Here is a 23,185-nt window from a genome sequence, read left to right as displayed (position 1 = left end):
ATTGGTCCATTCGTGCAGTCGACGTATGTGCATAATTTGAAAAGAAGCAGAATCACTAATGACCAGTTTCTGTGGTGTTTGGCCCAACTAAAGACACGTAGATTCATGCGCAAGTGTCAGCAACTACATGTAGCGAGGTTCTCGACTTCAAGAGTCCATTGCACACATATCCTATCGCAATGCTCACTCGGAAGCTGGCTGCAATGGAATTGTATTTTGCGACAGCAGCAATTTGTAGTCATTGACATGGCATGACACTTGCTTTCCGTCCCAGACGGTTAGGAACTTTCTGCAGCCACTGTTCTTACGTCGGGTTACATAGCTGCGAGTGCTACACCATCCCTCGTACTCTCGTCGTATCGTCCACTCTGATGCACCTACAAATCAGGTTGCTTCATTCACGACGTGTCTGTCACGACTCCACGTCCATCCATCTTATTCCGTCGATTCCACGAAGCAGACTGGTACATTCACACCACTCCACTGCTCTTACTTAACAGCAAGTTTGGAGGATCACAAGCTCGCCTGGTACCAGAGCTCCATAGCAACAAGTGTGCTGTTTTAATGGTATGTCTAATATTTTGTCTAGTGCACTTATGAGGAAATAGTGGCGGAAATGTGATGGATTTCGTTCCAAATGCAAAGTTCTTGTGGGCAACTAATTGTTAGAATCTCAAACAATTCTACTGGTGTCGTGAAAGGCCCTGACAAAAAAAAAAAAAAAAAAAAAAAAAAATGGTTCAAATGACTCTAAGCACTAAGGGACTTAACATCTGAGGTCATCAGTCCCCTAGACTTAGAACTACTTAAACCTAACTAACCTAAGGACATGACACACGTCCATGCCCTAGGCAGGTTTCGAACCTGCGACCGTATCAGCAGCTCGGTTCCGAACTGAAGAGATCCTGGCAGATCAGCCATTCTGAATGTGGTGTTTGAATACATTTATGATCTTCACTGTTAACAGAGATGAAATATGTATTTGATAAACACATTGCGCAGCCCCAAATATGATCCCCACTAGCTTCCCCTTCATAAGAAAAAATAAGGTCGTTAGATTTTGAACCTTCCCAGTCACATCGCTGTGAGATTTTCCAGAATTTTAGTAAATGGGTCACTTTAAAAAAAAAGATGGCTCTGAGCACTATGGGACTTAACATTTGTGGTCATCAGTCCCCTAGAACTTAGAACTACTTAAAACTAACTAACCCAAGGACATCACACACACATCCATGCCCGAGGCAGGATTCGAACCTGCGACCGTAGCAGTCGCGCGGTTCCGGACTGAGCGCCTAGAACCGCATGGCCACCGCGGCCGGCGGGTCACTTTCATTAACTGAAGCAAACCGAAATTATTTAAGACCCTTGGGGACGACAATAAACGTGCAGATGACACAGAAATCTGGAGTTCGCTGTTGTGTGCACTGTTTTAAAAAACGTAAAAATGTGTTTATCATTAATGAAACGTCATGTTTGTTCAATCGCTCTGACCACTATGGGACTAAACATCTAAGGTCATCAGTCCCCTAGAACTTAGAACTGCTTAAACCTAACTAACCTAAGGACATCACACGCATCCATGCCTGAGGCAGGATTCGAACCTGCGGCCGTAGCAGTCGCGCGGTTCCGGACTGAAACGCCTAGAACCGCTCGGCCACCGCGGGCGGCCGTCATGTTTGTGACGCCCTGTTGGCAGGCATGAGTTTTCATTAAGAATTCTGGAAAGTCTTACGATTGCCACTCCATCACCTCCATATCTAGACTGAACCGCGATGACTGCAACATTAGAATATGAGAAGTGAAGTGCCTAACAATTAAAATCTCTGAGAAACACTACATTTTTGCGGAAAAGAAGACTCATTTTACTGCAACCTCTTTATGCCTAGATAAAATGTGATAGACGTATCTCGAAAAACTGTAGCTTCGTCTCCACATTTTGGACTGCAAATACTATCAATAAAAATCTCGCGTGTATTCCGATTTACAACTACTTGCACCGGTACAATTGCAGAAAACGACAAGCTTCATCCAACTACCTTATATATGACTCTAGTGTATGGGTGCGAGACATTATTGATGTCGTGAAGAACCGGTAATATCAATCATTTTGTGAAGTTAACCGTTTTCCTGTGCAGAGCTTCAAGCGCCTCGATATTTGTTGACTGTCTTTAGATGGACATACGTGGTGATTTAATTTTGTTAGTACTAATACTGTCTCCCTCTGTTTCTTCCTCTTTAAAGATAGTACCACTTCATATCCACCCACACCAAACAGCAAAAATCCAAATGTTTTATCAGTATAGCGCACTTCAGTTACAAGAGCTTTGCGTTAATTTTTCAGCGTTTCTTCTTATTTGGCTTATATCTGTTCTTTTCTTCTTTAAATATAAAATATTGCTTGAGGACGGTATATCGATTCTTTCTTAAGCCCCATTATGCGTCGTCAGTGTTTCTAAAGATTTATCACCAAGGATAATACATCTATAGTTCATGAATTGCTTTTATTGCAACGTGATTCGCGTGGGAACGCGGCGTACAAGGCTTTACAGCATGCTGATCGTTCAGATGTGATGAATTGCCGCTCCCACTCCCTGTCTATCGGTGTCTTTTTGTTATTTGGTTTGACGGATTTTATTACCTGTACAACAATACTGGACACACGCACTGAATGTTATATCAAAGAATCCACACTTTTCAAGAGTAAGAAGGAATTTTGAAACTGGTAGTGGCATAATGAATATACTGACTGCGGCTGATTTGGTTTGTTAGAACTTTGTTACTTCTTGTCCTACATGTGCATAAGAAGAAATTTTTGTCGCACGTTTCTAATTGGATATACCATAACTTTACTTTTCTTTGTGTGAAAAGCGAAATAAAGAAATTTGGTTGCTCGTCTCCACTTACAAGTACAGAAATATATGTTGAGTTTCCTGAGTTTAACCTAACAGGATGGAGCAAAATTATGATACTGGATTCGTATCCCGGATTTGCAGAGTTACGTTTCCCGCGTTTTCCTTGAAGTACGTGAACTGAATGTCGACTAGGTGTCTTTAAAGAGATTGTTGTATGCTTGCACAATTGAATTAGGACTCTGATTACTTGTATGTGGAAGGGATGTTCACTTCTAACCTTCTTTTTCTGTAGTTGACAGTGACAGTGATGGGCCATGACTCCTATCCCAAAAGAGGGACGTTTTATTTCCTTTGGTCATTCTGATATAGATTTATATGATGTTAAAATAAGAGGCTAAAGATGGGACTTGTTTCTATTACGGTGGCAGCAAATGACTTCCTCTAGCCACGTGCAACTAAGCTAGTGACCCGTCTCCAGTGACACCCCTTCGTTGGTGAGACAAACTAACCTATATTAGCCCTCAAGCCTTCAAGTCATCCAGGCCTTCGGCGGCGGAATGTCGAGAAAATATCAATCAACATCACTCATTAAGTCTTCAATGGCTATGCACTGTTTTCAAGTAAAAGAAAGTCATGATTCATAGTGTATCACTGCATGCTTACTATTTTGGCAACGATTCTCGTGACGTACATACGTTTACAAGGGACCTACAGCTACACGACTACTCTGAAATTCACATTTAAATACCTGAAAGAGGGTTCGTCGGATCACCTTCAAGCTATTGCTTTACCGTTGCATTCTCGAATAGGGCGCGGGAAAAAGAACACTTAAATCTTAACCATGCGAGCTCTGAAGGAACCCTACTGCTAGGTATGAACAAGGATAAGAGTTTTGGACCATTCTTTGTATATAGGAAATAGTAAATGTACAAGTTCCCTTGATATCTGGAGCTTTTTCTGGAACCAAAGCCACAGAAGTTCACTGCATATCTCAGCTCAGCAGTGCTTTGACCCCACTCCTTGAAAGGTGTGCTTGTCGACGTGCTTGGAGCTATTTCTGTTTGCATATTAATTGTGTCATCATCGCCTCGCCATATAATTATTTAACTCAGGATCGTTAAGTGGAGTTATCGATATAATCCGAGACAGGTAAGACTCAAGCATGTATCTTTATGTCGAAGTGCGGAAGCTCTGTGGGCTTCATAAGTGCATGTGGGTCAGTCACTCACTGGCGTGATATAGACGGTGAAGAGCCAAGTGGTCAGCGACCATTTGAAAATCCTTTTTCATTTACGGGGTTATGCTTCTTAATTGGGGTAATACGGATTGTAAGAGACAGGCTGTGGCTATAAAGGGGCCGTGTATTAACTGTCTACTGCGTAATTTCTTTTTTTGGTGACGAAGTACAGGCGTGTGTTGCGCCATGTGTTCACACTCGCAATGCAAATCCTTCAAAAAACGTACTTTATTTAGAAATGCCTGAGTCTCGGTGTGCTTCCTTTCGAGTCCCTCCTCGCTACCTTAGCGGTTGATCGTTGGTTTTCAATTTATGAGTAGTAATCAGTTGCACGTAAGTATTTTTAAAAACATCAACAGGCTCGCCGGCGCCACACCAATTAATACTATTCAAGGAACTTCAACCGAGTGATGTGATGGACCTCCCGTCGGAGGTTCGAGTCCTACCTGGGGCATGGGTGTTTGTGTTGTTGTTAGCATAAGTTAGTTTAATTAGTGTGTAAGTCTAGGGACCGATGACCTTAGCAGTTTGATCCCTTAGGAATTCACACACATTTGAACATTTGATGTGATGGAGTTGTCAGCGCATTGGACTCGCATTTGGGAGAACTCCTGTTCAAATTCCCGTCCGATCATTCAGACTGACATTTTCCTTGATTTCCCGGTTAAGGCAAATGCAGGGATGGGTCCTTCGAAAGGGCACGGGAGATTTCTTTCTCCACTTTTCCTAATGAGGGCTTGTTCTCCGTCTCTAATGGTCTTGTTGTCGATGGAGCGTTAAACTTTTATCTTCCTTTTCTTTTTTTCCAAAGTACTTCAATTAAGTAGCGTTTCTTCACGAAAAAGGCTTACAGCCCTTTCTACTTCACGTCAGACTACAATTAGTCGTAATGACAGATAAGTAACATGGGGTTATTCCGTCTTTTGGAACTGTAATAAAATCTAGTTTGGAACAAATTCATTTCGCTTTCATTTAAAGTAGCTTCAGTGGTCTCTATAAGATTGTAATTTTGTTTACAAATCATTTTATCGAGATCATAAACAGTTCTCATGTTTAAAATTATTTTTACTAGTCACATTTTTGGCTCCTTCATATTTCATGGGTTCCTTCACGCACAAACGTGCGATTTATAGCATAGTGCACCTGATTGATACATGAAATAACATCTACGGATGAACAGAACTCCTACAACTACCACTAATACTACCACTAGAAGCAAAAACGCGATTAATTTGTAATTTAATCACAGGAACTATTTGTGATCTCGATAAACAGATTTGTAAGCAAAATCGCAATTATTACAGCGACCACTGAAGATATTGTAAATAAAAGCGAAACGTATCTCACCCAAATAAGACTCTTCTTACAGTCGCAAAAGACGGAATAAGTGCCACATTACTTGTGAAACTGCGACTGCGGAAGAGAGAGCTCTAAAACAAAAAAGGACAGAGATGTTCTTTTTTCTTATTTATATTGGCTTTTGGTTTCATGACCATTCAACCAACCATAATTTAAACACTTCGGTAAGAACTGTCAGTTTTGATAACTATCTCTGTACACATTTCAATTCATTTATAGCAATGGAAGTATAAATTTTACAACACTGGTATGCATACACTACGTTTATTTATAGCAAAATTTGATTTAAAGTAAGTTATAACAAAAGTGTATTACTTTAACTAAATAACTGTATACAAATGCACTTCAATTTATCTCGAATGAAAAACAGCCCACAGTTGCACTAATTATGTTAATTAACATAATTAGTGCAACTGTGGGCTGTTTTTCATTCGAGACAATTTCGTAACGGTTGCTGGTGTTGCTGCCATGATGAAAACAACACTTCAGTTTATGTGTCCGATTTGTCTTTCGATATACTGGCTTACTGGGATCCGCCCTCTAAGCAATGCAGTTTTTAAAATTAAAGCAATTACAGCCCTCGGTGGCAAAAATTAATTCTTTTGACCTGGTTTCGGCACTTCTATGACTGCCTTCATCAGAAACTAAACATTCAAACTGGCCTATAATAGACGTACAAAAATTACGGGGAAATATTTTTATAAAAGTGTAAGTATTTACTAACAGTACAAGAAAGAAACAGTACTTACACGTCATGTATAAAATAAATATCAAGTGATATTTAGTCACTAAAGCTTTATCGCTTTATAAAATAAATATGAAGCGATATTTGTCACTTGATATTTATTTTATGCTTGACATGTAAGTACTGTTTCTTTCTTGTACTGTTAGTAAATACTTACACTTTTATAAAAATATCTCCCCATAAATTTTGTACTGATGTTATAGGCCAGTTTCAGTGTTTAATTTCTGATGAAGGCACTCATAGAAGTGCCTAAACCAGATCAAAAGACTTAATTTTTGCGACCGAGGGCTGTAATTGCTTTAATTTTAATTTGTAAACGGTCACTGACCACGCAGCCATGTTTAAAAGTTTAATAATGCAGTTTTTCGTTTCTGCTCTGCCCCTCAGAGTGGCCGTTCTCAACTAATAGCGTTGTGTTAGCGGTTTCCTCCTCCTCCTTGCCGCACTCGTAGGATCTAGATTTTGACGTGGCTGATTGTATGGACACTCTTAATTCCTTGAGAGCTGTGTACATGAGTTTATACACCTAACGGCTGCGGTGGCAAAAGAGTGATAACGCAATAGGGAGCTTTGGACAGCACAGCACTCAGAATGAGATTTTCACTCTGCAGCGGAGAGTGCGCTGATATGAAACTTCCTGGCAGATTAAAACTGTGTGGCTGACGGAGACTCGAACTCGGGGATTTTGCTTTCCGCGGGCAAGTGCCCAAACATCTGAGCTACCCAAACACGACTCACGCCCCGTCCTCATAGCTTTACTTCTACCAGTACCACGTCTCCTACCTTCCAAACCTAAAATAAGCTCTACTGCGAAACTTGCAGAATTAGCACTCCTGAAAGAAAGGATATTGCGGAGACACAGGCTGAGGTATGTTTCCAGTATGAGATTTTCGCTCTGCAGCAGACGGTGCGCTGATATGAAACTTCCTGGCAGATTAAAATTGTGTGCCGGACCGAGAGTTGGCAGGAGAGCTTCTGTAAAGCTTGGAAGGTAGGAGACGAGGTACTGGCAGAAGTAAAGATGTGAGGACGGGGCGTGAGTCGTGCTTGGGTAGCTCAGTTGGTAGAGCACTTACCCGCGAAAGGCAAAAGGTCCCGAGTTCGAGTGTCGGTCCAGCACACAGTTTCAACACCAAGAAGAAATGCAGATGATAAACGTACATTCATTGCACAAATATATTATACTAGAACTGACATGTGATTACATTTTCACGCAATTTGGGTGCACAGGTCCAGAGAAATCAGTACCCAGAACAACCACCTCTGGCTGTAATAACGGCCTTGATACACCTGGGCATTGAGTCAAACAGAGTTTGGATGGCGTGTACAGGTACAACTGCCCATGCAGCTTCAACACGATACCACAGTTCATCAAGAGTACTGACTGGCGTATTGTGACGAGCCAGTTGCTCGGCCACTATTGACCAGACGTTCTCAATTGGTGAGGGATCTGGAGAATGTGCTAGCCAGGGCAGCAGTCGAACAATTTCTGTATCCAGAAAGGCCCGTACAGGACCTGCAACATGCGGTCGTGCATTATCCTGCTGAAATGTAGGGTTTCGCAGGGATTGAGTGAAGGGTAGAGCCACGAGTCGCAACACATCTGAAATGTAACGTCCACTCTTCAAAGTGCCGTCAATGCGAACAAGAGGTGACCGAGACGTGTAAACCAGCGTCAGTATGGCGATGACGAATACACGCTTCCAATGTGCGTTCACTGCGATGTCGACGAACACGGATGCGACCATCATGATGCTGTAAACAGAACCTGGATTCATCCGAAAAATTGACGTTTTGCCATTCGTGCACCGAGGTTCGTCGTTGAGTACACCATCGCAGGCGCTCCTGTCTGTGATGCAGCGTCAAGGGTAACCGCAGCCATTGTCTCCGAGCTGATAGTCCATGCTGCTGCAAACGTCGTCGAACTGTTCGTGCAGATGGTTGTTGTCTTGCAAACGTCCCCACCTGTTGACTCAGGGATCGAGACGTGGCTGCACGATCCGTTACAGCCATGCGGATGAGATGCCTGTCATGTCGACTGCTAGTGATACGAGGCCGTTGGGATCCAGCACGGCGTTCCGTATTGTCCTCCTGAACACAACGATTCCATAATCTGCTAACAGTCATTGGATCTCGACCAACGAGAGCAGCGGTGCCACGATACGATAAACAGCAATCGCGATAGGTTACAATCCGACCTTTATCAAAGTCGGAAACGCGATGGTACGCATTTCTCCTCCTTACACGAGGCATCACAACGTTTCACCAGGCAACGCCGTTCAACTGCTGTTTGTATATGTGAAATCGGTTGGAAACCGTTGTCACGTCAGCACGTCGTAGGTATCGCCACCGGCGCCAACCTTGTGTGATTGCTCTGAAAAGCTAATCATTTGCATATCACAGCATCTTCTTCCTGTCGGTGAAATTTCGCGTCTGTATCACGTCATCTTCGTGGTGTAGGAATTTTAATGGCCAGTAATGTAATATGGTTGGTTTACACCGTTATTGATACTCACTGCTGTGTAGAAGAATTCAAATCTTTTTCTTAGGAAGGATGGTGAAGGAAATCATGTGGTGATTCATCTGGGATGGCTGCATCTCATGACACAGATACTAGACCATCGTGTTCCTCTGTATTACGCACTTCACCCACCTGCTGCTGAGACGCGAGCGGAAGACGAGTGGAGCGGGAAATGTGAACACCTCCCCCCTCCTCCCTCCCCGTTTATAACAGGGAAAGCGTGAGGCGAGCGTAGCAATCTGTCTGAATGCTGGACGAGCTGGCTGCCCTATTAGAGCAGACAAGACGTAGGAGAGAAGTCCGAAAGCAGGCGCTAGCGGTGGCGCGCCACTTAATTGGCCGGTGTGCCCGGGATGCGGGGCGTCCCGTGGGAGCGGCAGGTAGCTCGGGATTTACGGCGCGGATCGCGTAATTAACCAGCGGCCGCAGCAGCAAGTGGAGCGCCGGCTCCGTCACGCGAAGCGCGCTGCTCCTCTCGCCTCTGCACCAGCGCGACGTGTCACGACATATATCGGAGTGATACCTCAGGTGTAAGTGCCCTTAGTCTCATTAAATTTGCTTACTAGTTGATACTTTGTAACACATTACTTTTTGGCCGTTCCTGTGTACTTGTCCTGTTCACTTTCGTGGACGCCAGTGCTGGTCTCCGATACATCCAAGGTACGAGGTTTCTTGTCCAGCATCGAGATGATGGCCCAGCCTTGTCTTAATCCTCCTACACGGGTTGTGGTCAAGACATCCTACTCTAGCTCAAGCGTTTGCGACTTCCCCAGGATGCTAAGTGTTTTCCAGCACCTGATGGATAGAAATTTCTGAAGGTCCTGGCAGGAAATAGAAACTGCTACATCCGACAGATACAGAGATGAATAGCCTAGCTACGCTATCTACATCTACATCATCTACATACATACTCCGCAATCCACCATACGGTGCGTGGCGGAGGGTACCTCGTACCACAAGTAGCATCTTCGCTCACTGTTCCGCTCTCAAACAGAACGAGGGAAAAATGACTGCCTATATGCCTCTGTACGAGTCCTAATCTCTCTTATCTTATCTTTGTGGTCTTTCCGCGAAATGTAAGTTGGCGGCAGTAAAATTGTACTGCAGTCAGCCTCAAATGCTGGTTCTCTAAATTTCCTCAGTAGCGATTAACGAAAAGAAAGCCTCCTTTCCTCCAGAGACTCCCATCCGAGTTCCTGAAGCATTTCCGTAACACTCGCGTGATGATCAAACCTACCAGTAACAAATCTAGCAGCCCACCTCTGAATTGATTCTATGTCCTCCAGCAATCCGACCTGATAGGGATCCCAAACGCTCGAGCAGTACTCAAGAATAGGACGTATTAGTGTTTTACAAGCGGTCTCCTTTACAAATGAACCACATCTTCCCAAAATTCTACTAATGAACCGAAGACGACTATCCGCCTTCCCCACAACTGCCATTACGTGCTTGTCTCACTTCATATCGCTATCGATTATGGCGGCTCAACGGAGTGGCGCTCGTAGACAGCAACCTGCAGGAAGCGTTGCTACCAGCGGGACGTGGCTCGAGTATCCCCCAATAAACAGACGTAATACAGGGTGTCTCAAACCATTTTGGTCAAACTGAAACAGGTGATAATGGGCCCACAACTGATTATATTGAGACAGGGAAGCAATCGTGGTAAAAGAATATTTATTGTGTTATGCACATACACGACGTACATCACATAACAACAACGTAGCTCATAATAAATTGTTCAAAGTGAGGATTGCCAGTCTGAAGTTTGAAGTTCTGCCGCATTCTCTCAAAGATCCCTGGTGTCTGTTGTACCACGAGACAGGCAGCTTGGACCCTAGCGAGGGTCCTCCATCCGTTTCTACGAGGGTTTCGTACACCAACGCCTTGACGTAACCGCACAAGAAAAAGTCCAGAGGTGTCACATCTGACAGTGACACTGGCCAAGGGACAGGACCTCCCCTTCCAATCCAACGATAAGGGTACATGTTGTTCAGGCTCTCACCAACATCATCATCGAGGTGAACTGCAGCACCGTCGTGTTGAAACCAACAAGGGCTGCAGTCTCCAAGAACTGTGGCAGCACTTCTCGCAGGAGCACACAGTAACGTAAACAAGTCCTCCTAGGAGGTCTTGGACAATGGCCACCCATATATTGACAGAGAATGGTTGCTGGTGGCCACTGATGTTGGTAGCATAGGGACTGTCTCCACTCCAGACATGGCTGTTGTGGCTGTTGAAAGCACCATCATGGGTGAACGAGGCCTCATCTGTGAACAATACAAACACTCTGGGTATTTCCGAGAGTGCTGCAGAACTCCATGTACTGTTGCAATACATGCACTGAGATTGGTGGTCATCATTTTGAACAATTTCTATGAGCTATGCTGTTGTTATGTAATGTACACTGTGTTATATCCATTGTCACAATAAATATGCATTTCCGACCACTGGCTCCCTATCTCAGTGTAATCGGTTGTGGACACAGTAACATGTACTTCAATTTTACCCAAAAAAGATTGCATAGGCGTGGCTGACGCTGACGCCACAGAAATCTCCACTATTCTTTTGTATGTCCATCCTTTTAGCAGGACGTCTCTGGGACGACTGCCGTTTACTATCGTGACAAAAAATAAAAACACCTACAGCCGTCCTTACGATTTTATTTTATTTTGTCGCTACCAGTTTCGACGCTTCATTGCGTCATCTTCAGGCTGCTTTGATGCGGTACAGGTTGATACGATCTACTTGCATAACCCATCAGTTGCCAGCATTACTGGATTCGCAGATAATGTGCCAGCACTCCAACCATCAACTGTCAATTGACACGAGAACCATTCGTTTTGAATTCGGTTAACCTGCAAACGTGGTGCATGTCGGGCATCTCATCAGTAAACCTATCCATACTGATGTGTATCACTGTTGACGTCGAATCAACAGCGACTGAGAAATGGAGTAGCGTGACAGAACGGAATAGTACTGAATGAAAGCTGGAGGGCGAAGAATAAAGTGGACAACACCGTTGTCGACAGCAAGTACCGTATGTGAATGGAACAAGTTTGTTGACAAATGAAACACACGGCGCATACAGTGGACATCTGCACTCTTGTGCAAGTATTTTCAGTACGATACTTATACAAAGATAAATAATAGTAAGAAATAAAACAAAACGCATTAAATATGTAACCAGCGAGTCTTACACAAAGACACAGAAAAATCCCTAAAAAAATTCCGATATTTTGTCGATGGAGATAAGGTTCACATTTTACGCTGAGGTGACAAAGGTCGTAAGACGCCTCCTAATATCGTGTCGGACCTTCTTTTTCCTGGCGTAGTGCAACACCTCGACCAGGCATGGACTCAACAAGACGTTGGAAGTCCCCTGCAGAAATACGGAGGCTATGCTGCCTCTATAGCTGCGAAAGTATTGCTGTGCAGGATTTTGTTCACGAACTGACATCTCGAATGTGTCCCTTAAATGTTCTACGGGATTCATGTCGGGCGATCTGGGTGCCCATATCATTCGCTCGAACTGTCCAGAATGTTCTTCAAATTACTCGCGAACAATTGTGAACCGGTGACATGGTGCACTGACATCCATAAAAATTCCATGGTTGTTTGGGAACATGAAGTAGAAGAATGTATGCATATGATTTCCAACTAGCCGATCATAACCATTTTCAGTGAATGATCGGTCCAGTTGGACCAGAGAATGTAGTCTATTCCATGCAAACACAGCACAGTGTCTTGTTGACAACTGGGGTTCAAAAATGGCTCTGAGCACTATGGGACTTAACATCTATGGTCATCAATCCCCTAGAACTTAGAACTACTTAAACCTAACTAACCTAAGGACATCACACACATCCATGCACGAGGCAGGATTCGAACCTGCGACCGTAGCAGTCGCGCGGCTCCGGACTGAGCGCCTAGAACCGCTAGACCACCGCGGCCGGCGACAACTGGGGTCCATGGCTTCGTGGAGTCAGAGCCATTCTCGAGTCCTACCATTGGCTCTTACCAACAGAAATCGTGACTTATCTGACCAGACCATGGTTTTCCAGTCATCTGGTATCCAACCAGTATGGCACGAGCCCAGGAGAGGCGCTGCAGGCGATGTCGTTCTGTTAGCAAAGGTACTCCCGTCTCTCGCTTGTGGCCAAAGACCATTAACGCCAAATTTCGCAGCTCTCCTAACGGATAAATTCGTCGTACGTCCCACATTGATTTCTGCGGTTATTTTATGCAGTGTTGCTTGTCTGTTAGCATTGACAGCTCTACGCAAACGCCGCTGCTCTCCGGTGAAATCTAGTATTCTCGGCACACTCTTTACAGTGTGGATCTCGATTTTCCGAATTGGTGTCCCCTGTGCGTCTAGCTCCAACTAGCATTCTACGGCCGGCCGCTGTGGACGAGCGGTTCTAGGCGCTTCAGTCCGGAACCGCGCTGCTGCTACGGTCGCAGGTTCGAATCCTGCCTCGGGCATGGATGTGTGTGATGTCGTTAGGTTTAAGTAGTTCTAAGTCTATCGGACTGATGACCTCAGATGTTAAGTCCCATAGTGCTCAGAGCCATTTGAACCATTTTGAACCATTCTACGTCCAAAGTCTGTTTATTCTCGTCGGCCGGCTATAATCACGTCGGAAACCTTTTCAGATGAATCACCTGAGTCCAAATGACAGCTCCGCCAATGCACTGCATTTTAATATCTTGTGTATGTGATACTACCGCCATCTATATGTGTGCCTATCAATATGCAATGACTTTTGTCACGTCAGTGTCTATGTATCAAGATCTCACGTTTTGTCTTCTGGATACATTTTGGACGTAAATTGTGAAGTATAAGAAGATTTGTTCAAGGCGACCATTGTTAGTTTTACAAGTCGGCTAACAAACAACTCACCTGAAGCTCAGGCAAAAATTAAAGCGTGAGACATTACAATAAAAATAGCTTTCACTCCGCGAGTCAACTAACAAACCTTTCAACAGTATGTTTGCGTCTGACATTGTTTACCAGTACTTAAAAAACAATTTTATCTGCAATCACATTTGTCAAAATTTTAACAACTATGGCCAGTTTCTACAGTTACAGCTTCATCAGACAGTCTGTCCTTATCTAAGGGAGATGTTGGTCAAGAGAAGTTGATCAGTAGCTGTATTTTCAGGTTGCCGAACGTTAATAAAGACGACATCCAGACAGATCGTGGGTTACAAGAGACGAATGTAAGCACGTGATATCTCAGAATGATGTAACTGTTGAAACCGTTGATAGCTGTTAAACCTGTTACAGGGCTGAGACTGTAAATGAAGTCGCTTTAGCGGACAGAATTGATAATAGTTGACGCTCTGCCATCAAATGAAAACTAATGGGAAATTTTTTCACGATGTTCTGTCGCACTCGACGATGGTCGATATCTGATGATGGCTTTGTAAGTCGAAAACCGTTTAATGAGAAACATAAATACGTTAGAACACACACAGTTTATTTTTCATTCCTAAATTTTAAAAAAATCAACCGTAGAAAAAGAAACTAGCTTCTTCCAAAAGTTCGAGCGGTCGAACTTGTGACGGAGAGGAAAAGAATGAAGACAAAAATTAAAATCGTTATCATCTGCATTGTGAGTGGTTAGTATTCGATACAGTTACTGGATTGATAATGTAAGATGGCTTAAAAGATAGAGTTATATCATTTAGCGTAGCAGTAGCGGTGGCTATCAATACACTTAGCTAAAGCGACGCAAATGCTCGGTGATTCCGCATCCAAATGACCCCTGTTTATGCAAACACAGATCCTCGAAGCAGCCATTTGGGTGCATAGCGATATGTAAACGCTTTAAAAAATCTGAATTCTAGTCTACGTTTATTCAGTTCCTACACAATCTGTAATCCTTTCGTCTGTTTCTTTTGAAATTCAAACCACTTAATGGTTACTTGTCAAAAGAAGGAAGGCTGAAGGTGACTGTCAACATATTAAGAAAGATATTGAAGGCTCCGTTACTCATCTCTTCTGCCGCATAAATGAATAAAGCAAGCAGACAGACCAGATGATTCTTTAGGGATGATGAAGTAAAACCCGTTAACACATACGAAGACAAACAAAACTACAGAAAACAATCAAGCACAACGGGTCTGTCAGCGGCTTTTACTAAGAAAGGGGTCGAAGTGATGAGCGCCAGATATTCTGTGACGACCTCCGTGTTCAGAATGCTTATAACACTAGTTCCGACAAAACAAACGTTAACGATTTTTATGTCTACTTTCTCAGTGTGATCTCTCTTAACGAAATTATTTACTTCTAAGTGTCTCCTAGACGGGTCGCGTATGAAAAAGGTAATGTAATTAGACAGTATATTCTCTGATATACGGCCGAACTTAAGAATTCATTTGTATGTACAATATTTCAATGGCTAATGTATCCGCCTTCATCAGGTACTGCGTGTAAGAATATGATGTGAGCAGGCAGTGTGGACTCCACGGCCTCGTAAAATCCATGCAAGCATCGTACTGTGCTACACAAGATGTACGGAGTGTTTCATGTACAGCGCAAGCCAAATGTTCCACTGTGCGCAGAAAGGAATTCCGAAGAGCCTATCTCCGATCGCCAAAATATGCTCCGTCATGTTCCTCGAATTCTGACAAGTGAAGTATCGGTTTTAGTCGAACTTACGAAAGTTGGTCTTGGAAAGAAGTCGTACCATGATTCGGTTCCACGCATTCAGTTATTGTAACATTCTCGACAACACCCGTCATCACATTGCTGCAACTGGTTTGACAAACACTCAGGCAGGCTATCACATCGACTGGCCCGCTGAACCATCTGATCTTAATCTCATACAAAACTTGTGGGACTATCTATCACAGCAGGTAAAACGTAACGTCAACACCCTCGTTATGCAGGGTGTTACAAAAAGGTACGGCCAAACTTTCAGGAAACATTCCTCACACACAAATAAAGAAAAGATGTTATGTGGACATGTGTCCGGAAACGCTTAATTTCCATGTTAGAGCTCATTTTAGTTTCGTCAGTCACCTACACTCAATGGAGCACGTTACCATGATTTCATACGGGATACTCTACCTGTGCTGCTAGAACATGTGCCTTTACAAGTACGACACAACATGTGGTTCAAGCACGATGGAGCTCCTGCACATTTCAGTCGAAGTGTTCGTACGCTTCTCAACCACAGATACGTTGACCGATGGATTGGTAGAGGCGGACCAATTCCATGGCCTCCACGCTCTCCTGAGCTCAACCCTCTTGACTTTCATTTATGGGGGCATTTGAAAGCTCTTGTCTACGCAACCCACGTACCAAATGTAGAGACTCTTCGTGCTCGTATTGTGGACGGCTCTGATACAATACGCCATTCTCCAGGGCTGCATCAGCGGATCAGGGATTCCATGCGACGGAGAGTGGATGCATGTATCCTCACTAACGGAGGACATTTTGAACATTTCCTGTAACAAAGTGTTTGAAGTAAAGCTGCTACGTTTTGTTGCTGTGTGTTTCCATTCCATGATTAATGTGATTTGAAGAGAAGTAATAAAATGAGCTCTAACATGGAAAATAAGCGTTTCCGGACACATGTCCACATAACGTATTTTCTTTCTTTGTGTGTGAGGAATGTTTCCTGAAAGTTTGGCCGTACCTTTTTGTAACATCCTGTATAATAGCTTCAGAGGGTCAGCTTGGTGTGGCGTCTCTGGCGAAAGGTAGAGGATCTCTGATTCGAAGAATTGATAGCATTATCGAGGCTTAAGGTGGTGTTAGGCGGTATTAGCATGATGAACCCTTGGGAAAAAATATTTGGCAATTTGTGGTAAGTTCTATGGGACCAAAACTGCTGAGGTCATCGGTCCCTAGGCTTCCACACTACTTAATCTAACTTAAACTAACTTACGGTAAGGACAACACACACACCCATCATGCCCAAGGGATTACTCGAACCTCTGAGGGGGGAGGTGGGGGGAGGGGGGCAGCCGCGTGAACCGTGGGAAGGCGCCCCAGATCGCACGGCTACTCGCGGAACCCTTGGGGTAACTAATTTTTTTTCCGGTGTGTTTATTGGAATTTTGTTAGTGGGTGGCGTTAGGAGGGCGAAGAAAACATTCTGTTCTCTCCGAGGCCACAAACTAGGGAAGCAGGCACTAAAAAGAGGATGATTCAGAATATCATACCTCCAGAACTTCATACCTTCATAAAAGTTTAGTGATTTTTTCTTCGTTACAGTCGGCAGTTGAGACTAAGTATAATTATTACCAGCAGCGTGCGAATTCAGCTATATACAGTGTCAACCTATAACGTTAGACTCTGAACTTCTGCCTGTAGGTAGGACTTGAGGATCAGTGCGGCCAGCCGGACTTGGCTTTGCCAGGTCTGGGGCCGCAGCGACCGGTCCTGCGATAGGCTGGCGATAAGGACGGCAGCGGGAGCACTGCGGCGCGTCGAGTCGCGACATGAGGGCGTGGCTGGCCACTTTGAGCGCGGCGTATACATCACAGCGAGTTTGCGCCAGGCAGCCGGCGGTGGAGGGCGATAATCTGAGAGGCAAATTCCGGCCTGGAGCCAACTTCAAGCCTGACGCTGAACGCGTGTCTTTCAGGTGCGGCGCCACCTTAATGATTCTCTTGCATTAATATGGTTACGTCCCCATGGCTGAGGTTATCAAAGCTCGGCAGCGTTTTCCCTTCAACATGGAGGTAGCAGTCAAAGCCTGCTAATAACGAACTATATGTTCCCGTCTGCCGTACCTTTCCCATATAGGTTCTTGCCTCACTTGCGGTCTGAATTAGAAAACCTATTAAGGTTCTCTTCCGCTATTTCTCAAGGATCTGGAACAGTTCCATCACGAGCTTAAGTTCGAATTGATATCCTTACTTATTTACTTTAAGCAACACACAGCCACAGCTAGAAGACTCCTCTTCCACCGGGTTCTGTTCGGATTCTGTTTTGTGCGTTCTGTCACCAATCATGATCTGTGACGATCTACAACAAGTTCTCGTCTATTTCATCTCTCTAATTTCGGGTGATGTTGAGGGAATTAGAATAGGAAATGAGACACTTAAAGTAGTGAAGGAGTTTTGCTATTTGGGGAGCAAAATAACTGATGATGGTCGAAGTAGAGAGGATATAAAATGTAGACTGGCAATGGCAAGGAAAGCGTCTCTGAAGAAGAGGAATTTGTTAACATCGAGTATAGATTTAAGTGTCCGGAAGTCGTTCCTGAGAGTATATGTATGCAGTATAGCCATGTATTTAAGTGAAACATGGACGATAAATAGTTCGGAGAAGAAGAGAGTAGAAGCTTTCGAAATGTGGTGCTACAGAAGAATGATGAAGATTAGATGGGTAGATCACATAACTAATGAGGAGTATTGAATAGAATTGGGGAGGAGTTTCAAATGGCTCTGAGCACTATGGGACTCAACATCTTAGGTCATAAGTCCCCTAGAACTTAGAACTACTTAAACCTAACTAACCTAAGGACATCACACACACCCATGCCCGAGGCAGGATTCGAACCTGCGACCGTAGCAGTCCCGCGGTTCCGGACTGCAGCGCCAGAGCCACGCGGCCAGAAGAGAAGTTTGTGGCACAACTTTACTAGAAAAAGGGGTCGGTTGGTAGGACATGTTATGAGGCATCAAGGGATCCCCAATTTAGTACTGGAGGGCAGCGTGTAGGGTAAAAATCGTAGAGGGAGACAAAGAGATGAATACACTAAGCAGATTCAAAAGGATGTAGGTTGCAGTAGGTACTGGGAGATGTAGAGGCTTGCACAGGATACAGTAGCATGGAGAGCTGCATCAAACCAGTCTCAGGACTGAAGACCACAACAACAACAACAATTTCTCTTTGCTCTCCCTAGTGGTCTTCTTCCACATCTGTGAATCTCAAAGGCCGGCGGTGTTTATAGGTGGGTGCGACATGTTCCGCCCATACGAGCTGCTTGCTTCTCATCAGGCCTGCAATGTTTGGTCTGTTGTAGATATCATCGAGCTCAAGATTACGCCGGTTCCCCCGTTCTCCAGCGATCTCGTTTTGTACCGGAGCATAGATCTGCTTAAGACTCTTCGCTCGAAAACGAGAACGTTATTTAAGTTTCGCAACCATACAGACCTAAGGGTTGGATCAGTGTTTTGTACAGCTGAAGTTTCAAATTCCTTGAAAGACTGCGCGGTTTAAAAGCGGACTCAGTCTGAGGTGCGATCGGTTGACGCCTTGGATCCTCGCTTTGATTTCTGTCTCAGACGGTGCATCCTCTGTAAAGATTACCCACAGATATTTAAGCATATGGATCTTTTCGTATAATCTGATTCCGAATACAAGAAGTTGGAGAGATTGTCTTGAATAAGCATGAGTTATGCTCATCACGAGATAGTGGGTCCTTGATTCATTCACAAGGAGACCGATTATGCTCGTTGCCGCATTTACTCTGTCGCTCATCTGCATCAGTTATCCTTTATATCTGGACAGCAGGCCTACAACATCGGCAAATGGGAGATGTATCATTTCCTCTTTCTCTTCCTGTACATTCTCTTTGCTCTCCCCAGGGTTTGCTTGAGTACTTTCCTATACTTCTTCGAACTGTGCTTTTCCTTGCGCAAAATCTGCTCTTCGTAGCCAGCTTCTCCTTTTCAGTATTAACAGTCAGACGCTAGAGTAATCTCGGCCCTACTCGAAAAGGGCGCTACAGATGCGTCAGTGTTCACGATATGTTTGAATCATCTGTTGGATAACGTCAGAAGCTCGGTGAGTCTTTTCACGAATGATGTTCTTGTACATAGAAAAGTTGTAACGCCAGGAAAATAAAGCTGAATCCAGAAAGACTCGCAAAGAATACACGCGTATGCAGGAACCGTTGGGCGTCAGCATAAACAAATGTAACATACTCCACGTAAATGGATGGTAAGATGTTGTTCGATCATACCATTAGCTGTAAATCACAGAAAACAGCAATGTAAAATATCCAGTAGTGTCCGTCTGGGGGCGTACTAAGACGAAATAATCACCTAAAATTAAATGTAGGGAGGGCAGATGGAAGGCTGAGATCCACTGAAAGATTCCCAACGAAAAATGATTAATCCGGTGTTGAGTATTTCTTCCAAGACTATGGACCGATTTCTTGGGTAGATTCAGAAACGTTGCCGCCGTGTCTCGTGGAGAGAGGAAGTGCGAAACTCTTTTAAGGATATCGTCAAAAAAATTATTCAGATTTCTCTGAGCACTGTGGGACTTAACATCTGAGGTCATCAGTCCCCTATAACTTAGAACTACTTAACCCTAACTAACCTAAGGACATCACACACATCCATGCCGGAGACAGGATTGGAACCTGCGACCGTAGTGGTCGCGCGGTTCCAGACTGAGCAACATATTGTTTACTAATTCTCTGCATAATGTGCTACTGCGACATGATATATGCTACGATATTTGTTAAAAGAACATTATTGTAAAATAGTGCCATCTATTCATTGCCATCAGAAAGACAAAATCGACAGAAATTCGTCGTGGCATACTATCCACAAGTTCATCAAGGCACTGTTGGTCCAGATTGTCCAACTCCCAAACGGCTAATCGGCGTAGATCCCTCAGAGTGGTTGGTGGGTCACGTCGTCGAGAAACAGACCTTTTCAATCTATCCCAGGCATGTTCCATTGGGCTCATGTCTGGAGAACATGCTTACCACTCTAGTCGAGCGATGTCGTTATCCTGAAGGAAGTCATTCACAAGATGTGCACGATGGGGGCGTGAATCGTCGTCCATGAAGACGAATGCCTCGTCAATACGCTGCCGATATGGTTGCACTGTCAGTCGGAGGATGGGATTCATGTATCGTACAGCCGTTACGGCACCTTCCATGACCACCAGCAGCGTACGTCGGCCCCACATAATTCCGCCCAAATTAGCAGGAAACCTTCACATTGCTGCACTCGCTGGACAATGTGCCTAAGGCGTTCAGCCTGACCGGGTTGCCTCCAAACACGTCTGAGACAATTGTCTGGTTGAAGACCTATGCGTCACACATCGGTGATGAGAACGTGATGCCAATCCTGAGTGGTCCATTCGGCATGTTGTTGGGCCCATCTGTACCGCGCTGCATAGTGTCGTGGTTGCAAAGATGGACCTCGCCATGGACATCGAGAGTGAATTTGCGCATCGTGCAGCTTATTGCGCGCAGTTTGAGTTGTAACACGACGTCCTATGGCTGCACGAAAAGCATTGTTCAACAAGGTGGCGTTGCTGTCAGGGTTCCTCTGTGCCATAATCCATAGGTAGCGGTCATCCACTGCAGTAGTGGGCCTTGGGCGGCCTGAACGAGGCATGTCATCGACAGTTCCCGTCTCTCTGTATCTACTCCATGCCCAAACAACATCGCTTTGATTCACTCGGGAGACGCCTGGACAATTTCCTTGCTTATAGACCTTCCTACGGACGCGATCGAACTGCGGTATTGACCATCTAGGCATGGTTGAACTACAGACAACACGAGTCGTGTACCTCCTTCCTGGTGGAATGGCGAACTAATCGGCTGTGGGACCCCCTTCGTCTAATAGGCGCTGCTCATGCTTGGCTGTTTACATCTTTGGGCGGGTTTAGTGACATCTCTGAACAGTCAAAGGGACTGTGTGTGTGATACAGTATCCGCAGTCAACGTCTACCTTCAAGGGCTCTGGGAATTGTGGTGATGCAAACGTTTTTTTTGGTGTGTGTATATTTGAATACTGGCGTTTTGGCATGACACTAAAATAGAGCTGGGAAAAAAAACTCAGTATACTAAGAGCCGAACATGCAGCATTAACTACACAACGGTCATATATTTTCTACAGGAATTCTTAATAAAAGGCTTAACGAATGGTAAATGTTGAGAAGGATTCGGTGTCAGATCAAAATTCACATCAAATTTTAGATTTTTTCAAGTTATTCCTTTCACTTACTGACCCTCTACTGATTGGCTTGCAAAAAATTCGACATAATAGCTGAAATTACGGTAAAAACTAGATAAAAATAGATAAAAATGTGCGTACGTAATGAGTTATTTATATAAAATTAATAACTGAAACGATCAAGAAGAGTGATTGTTAACATATTTGAATTGCTGGAGAAGCTATAGCGATTTCAGTATGTTTATGTAGAGATAAGCACTAAGTGTCAGTAAATAACTGAAGAATGGCATTTTGACGGCCGATACTTGCAACAACGTCTTCACTACATGTCACGTACTAACATAAGATGGTTTTAGAGTGTCACGATTTAGTCTCGACTTCTAATATTTGAAATTTTATTGAATTTCCTTGCTTCTGACATTACCAATTGTTTTTCGCAGTGTCTCTCGGCAGCGGTAAACTTAACATTTGTAGTTCAGCGTGCAAAGTCTTAGATTTCTTACTCTACATTATTGAACAACTACGGACTAAGATTTGCGTTTCTCTGAAAGCCCAGAAGTTCTTTCCATACCCTCTGACCTCAACGCCTAGTAGCCCAAACAGAGCAAAGTACTGCGCTCTACCTGTAACCAAAAAGTCTTAGAGACACCATAAGGTGATTGCATTAGAATCAGAACGCTATTTCAACATAATTTCTGTGATTACGAATCCAGGAACGTTTTGTTAGGTGTTACAGCATTTGTCATTAGAATAATATCTTTCCTATTAACGGGCTGTTCCAAGGCTCCACTTCTGGAAGGTAAATATCTTACTGTGGTGGTTCTCTGTCAAGAAACTCACATTGCAGTGCGTAACAAATACAGATTTTAAACAACTTTGACGAATCAAATGATTCAGACTGGATAAGTGACAGAGGAGGGTTTCATCCAGCCTATGTTTGTCTTAGGCTGTTCTCCTCATTCGGAAACGGTTCACTCTTTTTATTCGCTATCAAGCACAGACAAAAATTATATTTCGGAAAATCGGACCTATTTCTGCGAAATGCGGCAAGAAATTCAATGAAAATACACCAAGAAATCATACACCGTTCTCGGAAATGAATGGTGGGCGGGAACTGTGAAGAAAACATCGTATTAGTCTTTAGTAAAATCCTAGTTGCAGGCTGTTGCCGCCGCCTGCCTCTGACCTTTATACTCGTCGTTAATCGTGTAATGGAGACACCGTGTGGGTGTATGCTGCGTTGTGTTACCTGTGTGTGGCTTTTGAGGAGAATAAGGTCTGACAGCTACCTCAAAATTTATAATTTGCATTTGTGCACTGCCAGCTACTCTACCTTCTCCATCAAACAAAGACGCCTAAAATTCTTTATACCAGATTGAGGGTGAAATGTATTTTCACCTGACATTCTAACATCCTAAGTCAGCTTCTCTCTCTCTCTCCCTCTCTCTCTCTCTCATTCAAGTGCCATTACGTTCCTGTACAATAATAATTTCTTCTTAACTGTTATCAACGTTACATACACTGATACAAATGCACTAACACATGCACGTACACAACACACACGCATTCATAACATGGAAAGAAAA

General features: G+C 43.9%; 1 protein-coding gene across 1 annotated transcript in view; it reads right to left on the bottom strand.

The window, feature by feature from the left end:
- Positions 1-23,185, bottom strand: part of LOC124545826 (serine proteinase stubble) — a 742,896-nt gene that overhangs the window by 126,396 nt on the left and 593,315 nt on the right. The window lies entirely within an intron of this gene.

This window comes from Schistocerca americana, chromosome 1, assembly GCF_021461395.2.
Source record: "Schistocerca americana isolate TAMUIC-IGC-003095 chromosome 1, iqSchAmer2.1, whole genome shotgun sequence".
Taxonomy (NCBI): Eukaryota; Metazoa; Arthropoda; class Insecta; order Orthoptera; family Acrididae; genus Schistocerca; species Schistocerca americana.
Note: the sequence above shows the minus strand (reverse complement) of the source record. Positions and strands in the feature narration are given on the sequence as shown.